The sequence below is a fragment of the Crocodylus porosus genome, unplaced genomic scaffold (assembly GCF_001723895.1).
Source record: "Crocodylus porosus isolate Cpor-Errol unplaced genomic scaffold, CroPor_comp1, whole genome shotgun sequence".
NCBI classification, from domain to species: Eukaryota; Metazoa; Chordata; order Crocodylia; family Crocodylidae; genus Crocodylus; species Crocodylus porosus.
The window spans coordinates 1,020,638-1,030,747 of NW_017728917.1; positions in this window are offsets into that span (position 1 = coordinate 1,020,638).

Below are 10,110 nucleotides of genomic sequence, written 5' to 3' on the forward strand. Positions count from 1 at the left end.
AAAGGCTTGAGCCCCGCCCGCAGCATCCTTCAGAGGATTCATTCTCCTGTAACCCAGCATCTCTACTGGGAGTAGCAATATCCATTTCTTGTGTGTCATTTCTGGATGCAGGAATAAAAGTGCTGTGTTAGTGCATGAGAATAAGCCAGGCCTTGAAGGTATGCTAATAGTCAAGGCTGACCAGGGTTGGATGGCTTCGGTGGCTATCATATTAGCTTATCCATATTATTAAGGGAAGAAGAACCTTCAGTCATTTTTGGTGAGGTGTTCCATCCTGCCATCAGACAAACAGGTTAAATGCCACCTCAGTGGCAGTGGCAGCCACCATTAGTTATCAGGCAGGGAGATTATTATCCTGCCCAAGAGTCATTGGAGAGTTGGGCTGGCATTTATCACTTCAGTTACAAAACAGTTCAGAGACGGATGAGAGGGGTAAGCGTTTCTTTTAATACTGAGCATTACAGTTTTCATGCTTGCTTTTTACCAAGACAGCCTACTGTTTGGCTGAGCATTTGTCAGATAGATAGAACTAGATTTTCTGACAGAGTATTTTTGGCAGGCTGATTTGTCCAGTCAGTTTATAGGGGATTGGGATCTTTGTTACACATTAAACACAATTGACTTAAAATAAAGTCTTAAAAAACTGACTTGTTTAAAGTAATCCAGATCCTCCTAATGATACTAAGAAACCACTCAGGCCTGATGAGTTTTGCTTATGTCCTCAGGATGAAACCAGGTGTGAAGTTAGGAAGGAATTTTCCTCCAGGAAAATCAGTAAGGACTATGGAGGGTTTTACTGCCTCCTATGGGCGCATCTCCACAGGTATGCATGTGCAGTTTGCGGCACCCGAAACCACAAATGGCACACATGCAAGAATTCGCTGCGCTGATAATTTGCAGTGCAGCAATTTTTTAACGCTGGGAGATCCTGGTGTAAAAAAAAAAAAGCACAGCATCCATGGCAGCAGCATGTGCCGTCAGAATCCAGAGCCTAGCTGGGCAGAGCCACACTCTGGCTGCTGGCCAGGCTCCAAGTGGCTGGATCACTGACACTGCTGCCCCGGGAGGCTCCCAGTTAAGACAGCACAGTTGCTGGCCTCAGCCTCCCCTACTCCACTCAGGGTAACCTGCTGTGCACCAGAGCATGCATGGCATGGGCATTCCCGGGGACAAGTGACAGTGGCACAAGGTGTGCCAGTCTGTCCCTGGGGCAACAAATGTCCACATTCTTCTGGACACCCCAGAAATAGCAACAGAAAATTAGCGCGCATAGCCCAGTGTGACCAGCATCACAGAAACAAACCAACGTGCATAGTTCCATATCCAGGGCTGAGTTGGCAATACTGAAGCCAACAACAAAAAACAACAAGAAAAACAGTGTTATGGTATTGTGAGCCACGTTTCCAGTGGATTGTTACAAAAATGAGATTACACATCACTTGAAAATTGAATGTGATTTTTAACATGATGAAGAATACTCTCAGCATCATTTGAAATCAGATGTGGCATGTAGGGTTGGAATGTCCTCGGAGTTCTTGTCCAGTGTTACGTGGCATATGTTACAGCCAGATCAATTTCCAAGAGGATATGCAATAATTTTATTACCACTCTACAGCTGATTTGGATGATAAGATGTAATTTGATGAATGTTTTCTCAGTTCTGCTTGTTGTGTTGCCTTTCTCTTCAATCATGTTCCAATTCACATTTTTCAGGTGAGCAGATTATCGCTAGCAGTAGCATAATGACAGTACTAATGCCGTAAGTGACCACATCTTGACAAGATTTATAGCAATGAATCAGCCTTACTGATTCAAGGAAGACCTACTGATTTGGGGAGCGAACATAGTGGGTGAAATGTGGGTGCCATTATATGTGAACAGGAGTTTTGCATGTGTTGTGGATGCTGCCTGCATTGAAGTAACTCATGGTGGTGCAGGAAGAGGCAGTTTTTGTGCCTTTGTCCTCAAACAGGCTTTTTAAATGGTGGTATCCCAGGACAGAATGGCCAGGTAGAGGGAAAAAGAAGCTTGATCATATGTAAAAGCAAAAACAAACACCCTTGCATTCATGGAATCCCTTTAGATCTACTAGATCACATATATCCTGGGCATAAATTCAACAGTGGTTACTGGTTTTGAGAAAAAACTTAAGACAGTTTGGATCCGATTGTTCAGAAGCTCTGATGGAGGCAGCACTGATTGATGTCAAGATAGTTGGATTCAAAGCTAAGTTCCAGTCACTATTTATTATGGACTGGTTTGTGACCCTGGGCAAGAGGGTTGATACCTTTTCTAGAATGAAATTATATCATCTAGCATAAGTAGGCACATTCAAAGCTTGTTAATAAGAACGTGCCTGCTAGATGATATAATTTCATTCTAGAAGAGGCATCAACCTGCTTGCCCAGGGTCACAAACTAGTTCATAATAGATGGTGAATGGAAGCAGTTTTATCTAAGACAAGGTTATTCCATGACTGACTCCAGCAAAGTTTCTGCTTTTTCTCTCTGAAATGAAAGATCCAGAATGAAAGGGGTCATGACTCAAATGGGCTCACAGCATGTAATGAGTGGGCTCGCAAGACCCACAGACAGCTCTTGTGCTTGGGTGCAGACCAGAAGTGGGATTATCAGGGGTAAAGATTTGGAACTGTTGCCCTGAAACATTATGTGCTGGTAGGAAACTAGCTGGGGCCACAACTGTTACAGCAGTTTCTGTCCCAGAATAGAATTGGCGATGCATCTGGGTTTATTCCACTTTGATTTGTGGGGTATCAAACGCAACTATAACTTTGGCATAAGAAGTTCCTTCTTCTGTCTAAACCGTCTGCATATGAGATCCAGCTGGATTCACCATTTTAAAAAATAAAATCTGTTAGTATTTTATAGAAATGTGGAGCCAATGAAAGGAGGTGCCTTCACTAAAATATTTAGTTTTGTACTTTTGACTAGGGTGTGGCTCTTTCTTGTTTACAGACCTTAATGCTTAAATAAGCCTGCTAGGTATAGGTTGTTTTCAGGCATATATTCTACTTCTGTTTCAGCACCTATCAGTATATAGATCCTAGAGGGAGTCACCCTCGAGACCTGCTTCCTCATGGAAATAAGCTGGTTAGATGCCTGTGCAGCTGACAGAGGCAAGCAAGTGGAACTGTGCCGTGCACATAAACAGCAATCCACCTCTGCTTTGATCTTCAAGGCCAGCAGGCATCAAACTGAAGAGCACTTTATATTTCAGATGTGTCACACAGTGTAGTACGGAAGGAGCTTTTCTATTAAAAAGTTACTCACAAGCGCAGCCCCACTACAGTCAAAGGGTCTGATTTTCCATTGAAATGGATGACACCATTGGAAGTGGTTCTGGAAAGGGAGTGGGTTTTTTTGCACTGATGTGAACAACTTCACAAGGTGCACAGCACTGGACAGTCAGGATTACTGACTTCAGTGGTCATTTTGCCTGAGTGTAGACTTCAGGTTTGCTAAGTCTGTGTGGATGTTTGGTTCAACTAGCAAAATGACATATGGAAATAGTAATTTTATTGTCTCAGGGCCTGGTTTTGCTCCAGCAAATCCTATTCTGTGGCTTATTTCTCCTAGAACTGTAGCAGGGTAACTGTAGCCTTCAAATTGCCTTGCATTTCTACATGTTTGCATTTCTGTCCAGTTTGGTAATAAGGACAGTGAAAATAGTTTTAAAAAAATCAGTTTATTAAAACAACATGCTCCAGCTCGCTAGATTTTGTCAACAGTTTTTCTCTTCTTCACTCCTTTGCTTCAAGTATTTGTTTAGAATTTTTTTTTCAGAGCTCTGAATGTTCACAGAATCATTACGAGCGCTGCTGTGTTCAAATCTTCCTGGTTGCCTTGGGATTTGGTATCATTATGGAAAACAAGTCATATAGTTCAATGTGATGCTTTAGGTTGTAAGTGTTAAATATTGCTAAATAAATAGTTTTTCCCCATATATTTATTTCTGAGAGTGAAGCTAATCGGTCCAGTAGAGGGCAGTCATACACGTGAATGTGTTAGTAAAAACTTATTGGTAGAATGATGCATTGTTCTCTGGCAAGTATAAGTTTAAATTCTTTCTCACTTATGCAACATAATTAGCTTCAGTGGAGTGCAGAATTAAGACTGAAAGATCTCTTCGGTTATGTAGTCTGTCTCCTGTAGTGTATAGCATAGAAGTATGCCGGAAAACCTAAATACACAGAGCACTTAAATTAATGCATCTTGTTTATGACCTACATTAGATTTTAGTACCTGGGTGCTGGCTGACATATATATAAGATTGCTTCTGACACTCCTATCTTATGCCAGTAAGTTGAGGCATTTCAAAATAGCCTCCAAGAATCATAGTCTTCACCGATAAAGCTGCACAAGTCTATGGTTTCCTTATTAGGGGTCCATGCGATAGTTTGACTGCTGATCTTATCGGAATTGAAATATTGCGATGCATGCACAAGTTGAAGAGAAACCTAGTCTTTGTGATCTCCAGCCCAGCTGTTTACCTGAGGGGGTTCTTACTTCTGTCCAGCACTAGGTTAGTTAAACAGGCATAAGAGAAACGGAAGTTAAGGTTGCAAGCCATATTTGTAGGATTTGCCTATGAACAATTCCTGTTGGTGAGACAGAAACTTTCATTCCCATTCTTACACCTATAAGAAAAGCATTTGCTTGTACATAGTAATAATAACTAAGTAAAACGTAAAGGAAACTAAAGAGATTTAATTATGCAGGTTTCTGCTCACTTAGTGTAAAAATATTCATTTTTATGTTTACGTCCCCTTTACTCTTTGGAAGGGACGTTACCAGGACTCAGAGCACAAAATTGTTCATCAGGACTCCCCCTTGGTGTAGCCTGGTAACATACCTTATATGTCTCTGAGCAGCTTCTAGCAAGATGGGGATTAGAGGCTCTGGAGTCTGGACAATACTGGGAATATAAATATTAAATAATAATTGCAAAAGTTGCAAGTCAGTCCCCATCTGTGCAATGGGCTTAATACCAGCTTTGCACAAAGTGTGAACCTTATTCGTGTCTGTAAAGGGCTTTGATGGAAGGCGCCATACAAAAACAAACTTGTTACATGAGGCCAGCTGAACAGTTTTTTTCACTGTCGAGTACATAAGCTTGCCAGTTAATCCTATATGGTGTACACAATGTGATTAGTGCAGAAATATATTGGCTTCTATTACAAATGGCCATTTTAACTGAGTTTCCTCTCTTCTTATAGGCAGTCCTGAATTCTTTTAATCTGCTGGCTCTCACCTTTGTCATGCTTCCAACACTGAGATTTAAACTCCAAAAGACTTCCAGCCTCTAAAAGGCAAGGCATATTTTTACGAGAATAATGTTCAGGAGATACTGGCCACCTCAGCTATTTTTCCACATTCAAGGTTAGGTCAGAATGAGAAAGCACACACATTTTCCTCCTCTCTCCCAGCCTTTACCTTTTCCTAGGCTAGATCTATAGTGGAAGCGAAACACAACTAGTTCCTGCAAGCTTATTCTTCAGCATATTCTCTGCTCCTCTGCATTGGCAGCAGCACTGTTTATTTTCATTTTCCCCGTGTACATGCTGATACTGCTGTGACATTTTAATAACAAACATGACGCCTGAAGCACTGCAATTGCCAGTAGGTATCATTTTGCTTTTACACAGAAGTGTACGTGTGTTAGGGTGGGTGGGGGTGGTTTTGTTCCATCAATGTATTTTTAACGTTGCTATGCAAATCGAGGGAGCGGGGAGATCACAAACCATGGAAACTGGGTCATAAACACATTGGAGACATTTTCAAAGAGGATTGATTAAATAGAACTCAAAAGTAAGAGGAAACTGCAACTAGAAACTCTTAGGCAGACACTAAGATCTGTTAAACTGGATGGGACTGAGCATGACTCAGTCCATGTCTATGCTGCCATGGTCTTAGCATGCCTCCACCAGTTTTAATCTAGCTAGCTCAGGTAGCAGAGCACTGAGGTTTGTTTTAACTGGGCTGGAAAAGCCCACGCAGGACACTTGGAACCAGATCCTCATCTACCTATTAGAAATCTTCCTCAAGTTAGGTACTTGCTTAAGTCCTGAAGAACTGTGGCAAAAGGCGGGATTGTCCTCTTGACTTGTGGCTTTTTTTCTTAGCACTAAGATGATGATGGCACACAGCAGAACTAGGCACATTAGCATTTTTTCAGGGACTCAGCAGGTTGATATAAGATCATCACCTGAGGTGCCGAAGTCCATTTAACACCTAATAGGTGGATCTGGCCCTGGGTGCAGACTGGTCACTAGCCCATGCTGGGGCCCAGGCTGCCGTGTCTTCACTACATTGCTATCCAAGGTAAAACTGTGAGTGTCTCAGATGCTGCAAGTATATCTCCAACTGCAGTGTAGCTCTAAGGTATGTATAGGAAGTAGTCTCTAAAGCAGTCATCTTTACGTGGTAGGTACCATTTTGACCAGTGCAATGTAGACACACCTGAGCTACCCGTACACTAGCTAGCTCAGGTTCCAGTAGCACAGTCGTTGAAGCAGCCTGGGCCTCAACACAGGCTACCTAAATATTTAGCCTGCTGCTTGGGCTTCCTGCTGTAGTGCAGTGCAGTGACAACCCAAGAGACACTTTTCTGTACAGGCTGCTGTAATCCTGTTGCTGTGCTATCTTAAAAACCAGATAAATACGCAGCGCAGTGTTATGTAGGTGTCTGCCTGCTACTCGAATGAATTCCATATGCCTGGCCTATCAGCTCGGGCCTGACCTTTCCCAGTTGGCAAGATTAGAACTGGCAACCAGCCTGCTGTACTTCAGCATCTGAAATCCGTCCAAATCCCACTTAGGGAGTTATGTGCTGTTAACAGTTGAGCTCTGCAGCGTACGTGGAGATTCAGGCCTTTGTCTTAATAATTCTCCGCGGTCATTTCTATCTTGCATGTGTCTGCACCTTGCAGCCCAGAGCACTTTGCACACAACGAGCCCAATTGTGCTCCCACTGAAATGGACAGCACTGACACGACAGTGAGTGGAAGGAGGGATTTTGGCCTAAGGATGCTGGAGCAAAGCCTGTGAAAAGTGCAGGAGGCGCTTGAACGCCTGTGCAGCCCAGGCAGAATGCTCAGGGGAATTTTCTCTCTAAAAATGCAGATGCAGGAACTCAACTGGAAAACCCTTTGATGTGGGAAGTGGAGGCTCAACCCAACCAGGTTCTGGGTACCCTCAGCTACCATGTAGGATGCTGTTCTCGCTGAACTTTCCTGGGAGTTTTGCCGTTGCTTTCAATGGCAGCACGATCAGGCCCAATGGGGAAGGTGATTACTCAGCACTTTACAAGCCTGGGACCAGGAATAAGTGCACTGACCACGCTAAGATGCAGAACAGACCTTTATGGGCATGAAATATTTACAATCTTTGGTGCTTTGGCCAGAAAGGGCATGATTTTACAGCCCTGACTTAGGGCCCCTCCACATGTGTGAGGCACTACTCAGTTTGATTTTTCTGTACCCTGTGACTTACACGGCCATGGAGAGACTGGGACTGGTGCTCAGTGGGGGTGAGGAATCCTGGAGCGGGCCGTGTGGGAAGCTGTGGGCTATACGCAAAGTTTCTGGGGCCACGTGCAGTCGGATTATAGAAAGGCATCTTCATCTCGGAAAGGGCGGGCTTGGGTGTGTGAAAGAGCGAGCTAGATTGTTGCCTGGTCTGAACGGTCATTGCCCGAGAGAGCGATGTGTGAGTTGTGTGTGTAGCAGGCTTCCCTTTTTGGAGCTTGGGTTGAGTCCCAGGCTCGAGGGTCTGCTGTTTGATTCGTGGAGCCCACCCACCAATCGGGAGGCAGCACAAGGGAAGCAATGCCCCACCCTTTTCCAAAGGAAAGGGGCGAGGAGCAGCTGGACCTGAATCGGAACTGCGCTAGCCAGGTGTGGAGAACTTGGGGGGTGGAGCCCCTGAAGAGTATAAAAGGGGAGCGTGCTCGGCCCGCCGGGGAGAGACAATGAGGGGCAGTGAGGAGAGAGGAGCTCCGGAGACAGCTGTCCTCGGGACCCTGCTTGAGCTTCAGCACTGCACGGGGATCAAGCTCTAGGAGCCGCTCGAGGCGGCTTGAACCTGTGAGCCCGGCAAGCAACTGGGCAGTCGGTGTGCAGATTGGCACATGGTGAGCTGGCCCTGGGAACAGCTTGCAGCTGCTCAGGCCCCATATGGTGTGCAGATTGGCACACAGAGATTTGGCCCTGGGAGCAGCTCGTGGCTGCTCGGGCCTCACCCGGTGCGTGGGTTGGCGCACAGAGGACCCACTTGGGAGCAGCTCATGGCTGGTCAGGCTAGCCCTGGCCCTAGCCTGGCCCCATAGTGTGGCTCCGCCTTTAACTGTATAGCCACGGGTATTCTTTAAGGAAATGTATATGGTTTATGCGTTGTTCATGTGTTAATATGTATATTTGTATTGTAATTTGGTAGGTCTAGGAAATATTATTAACTTATTTGGGTTATATAAGTTGAGTCCCCATACGTGTTTATCGTGTTGTAACCTTAACTGTCTTGTTCAATGTATTAATTATTATATATGTTGTATAGTTTATGTAAATTGTGGGATATTATATATAGTGTCATATGCTAAGCTTTATTGTAAATATTTCATGTTTTATCTTAAGTATTTATTACAGTAATAAATTGTATATAGTTAAGCACTTGGTCTTGGCCTGGCTCTGTAGAGAGGAGAGGGAACTGCTCTAGTATCCAGCCCCTCCATCAGCATCCTGCCCGACCCCCACCACTGTCATTGGAGGACAGGGCACACCCCATGGGTGTACCCAGCCTACATGTATATCAGAGGAAGTTCCAGTTGCAAGTGGTGTGGAGTGCAAACCAGGTGTTGGTTTGTGGGATCATTCTGGATGTGCGTCCATGCTATGCTTTCTGGTATGTGTGCTGTTGGTGGTTGAACCAGAGTGCATGAAAGTGTGTGGGTGTGGGTGGCTGTGAGCGAAAAAAGGCACGACTGGAATAGAAAATGATCCATCTCCAAATTGAGCAGCCGATTCCATCCACCTGACGCAATGACGTGACCCACTACAGGAGAGAGGAGAGTCTGCTAGCGTTGGTCCCAGGTTTCCTATCTCTTCCTTGGTAGCACCAACTCGCAGTGTCCTAGGGAAATATCTCCTCAACTCTTTTCCCTCTCTGCCTTAAATGTTCTCTGTTCTGTATGTCTTGTGACAGTCTTGTAAATACATCTGTGTAAATAGTATAGATCAGTGAAGTTTACTGAAGTATTGTATGGAGTTTTCTATTTCTCTGAATAAACCATTGTTATTTGTTAATGCTAGTGTATAGAAGTTTTATTTAAAATAGGTAACTTCAGAATTTTCCATGTAGAATAGTCAGACATTGAGTTAATACACGCTGGGGATCTGGCTAAGTCCTGTAGCCCATCAAACCTCTTATTTGGCTGTGTAAAACCCCCGCCCCGCTCCACCCTTGGAGTTTTCCAGCTAATGCATGTGCAGGTAAAGGCATGATGGGATCCAACGTGCAATCCACACAATCCCCACATGTGCATGGCAGGATGCATGATTGTGGGATTGTGCATTAGGTCCTATTGCTGTATGTTGCTGGTTCAGGGAAAGCCCAATCCCAAGCTCCCCCTGCATGGGCAAGAAGCAAACTTCTGTGGCTGGGAACCTCCTGAGCTGGGTGCTGTCACGGTTGGGAGATAGTGGCAGTCACAATCCTGCAGCACTGGGGATTTCATTCACTACTGAGGCAGTTGTGCCCTTCTCTGAGTCCACAGCTGCAACTGAGTCCCCTCAGCCTTGGCTGGACATGATGCATTCCTGCGACTGGGAGACCCATCAGCTACATGTGCAAATTAAATCTTGATAGCAACCAGCTATAAAGTTAGTACACATTTTCCAGGTCTAACTTTATAGCTAGTTGGAGCGCTTTACGGCATGATAGGTACTTTGCATGTGTAGGTAGTCTCAAGGTACTTGCACCATTAACCAGTTAATTGCGTGGTATCTGTAACATGTCTAGGGGACCTTGTGGCAGAAAGCCACCTTGGTTTCTCCCCAAAATCTCTGCCCTGTGACTCTGTGATTAGATGGGCCAGCAC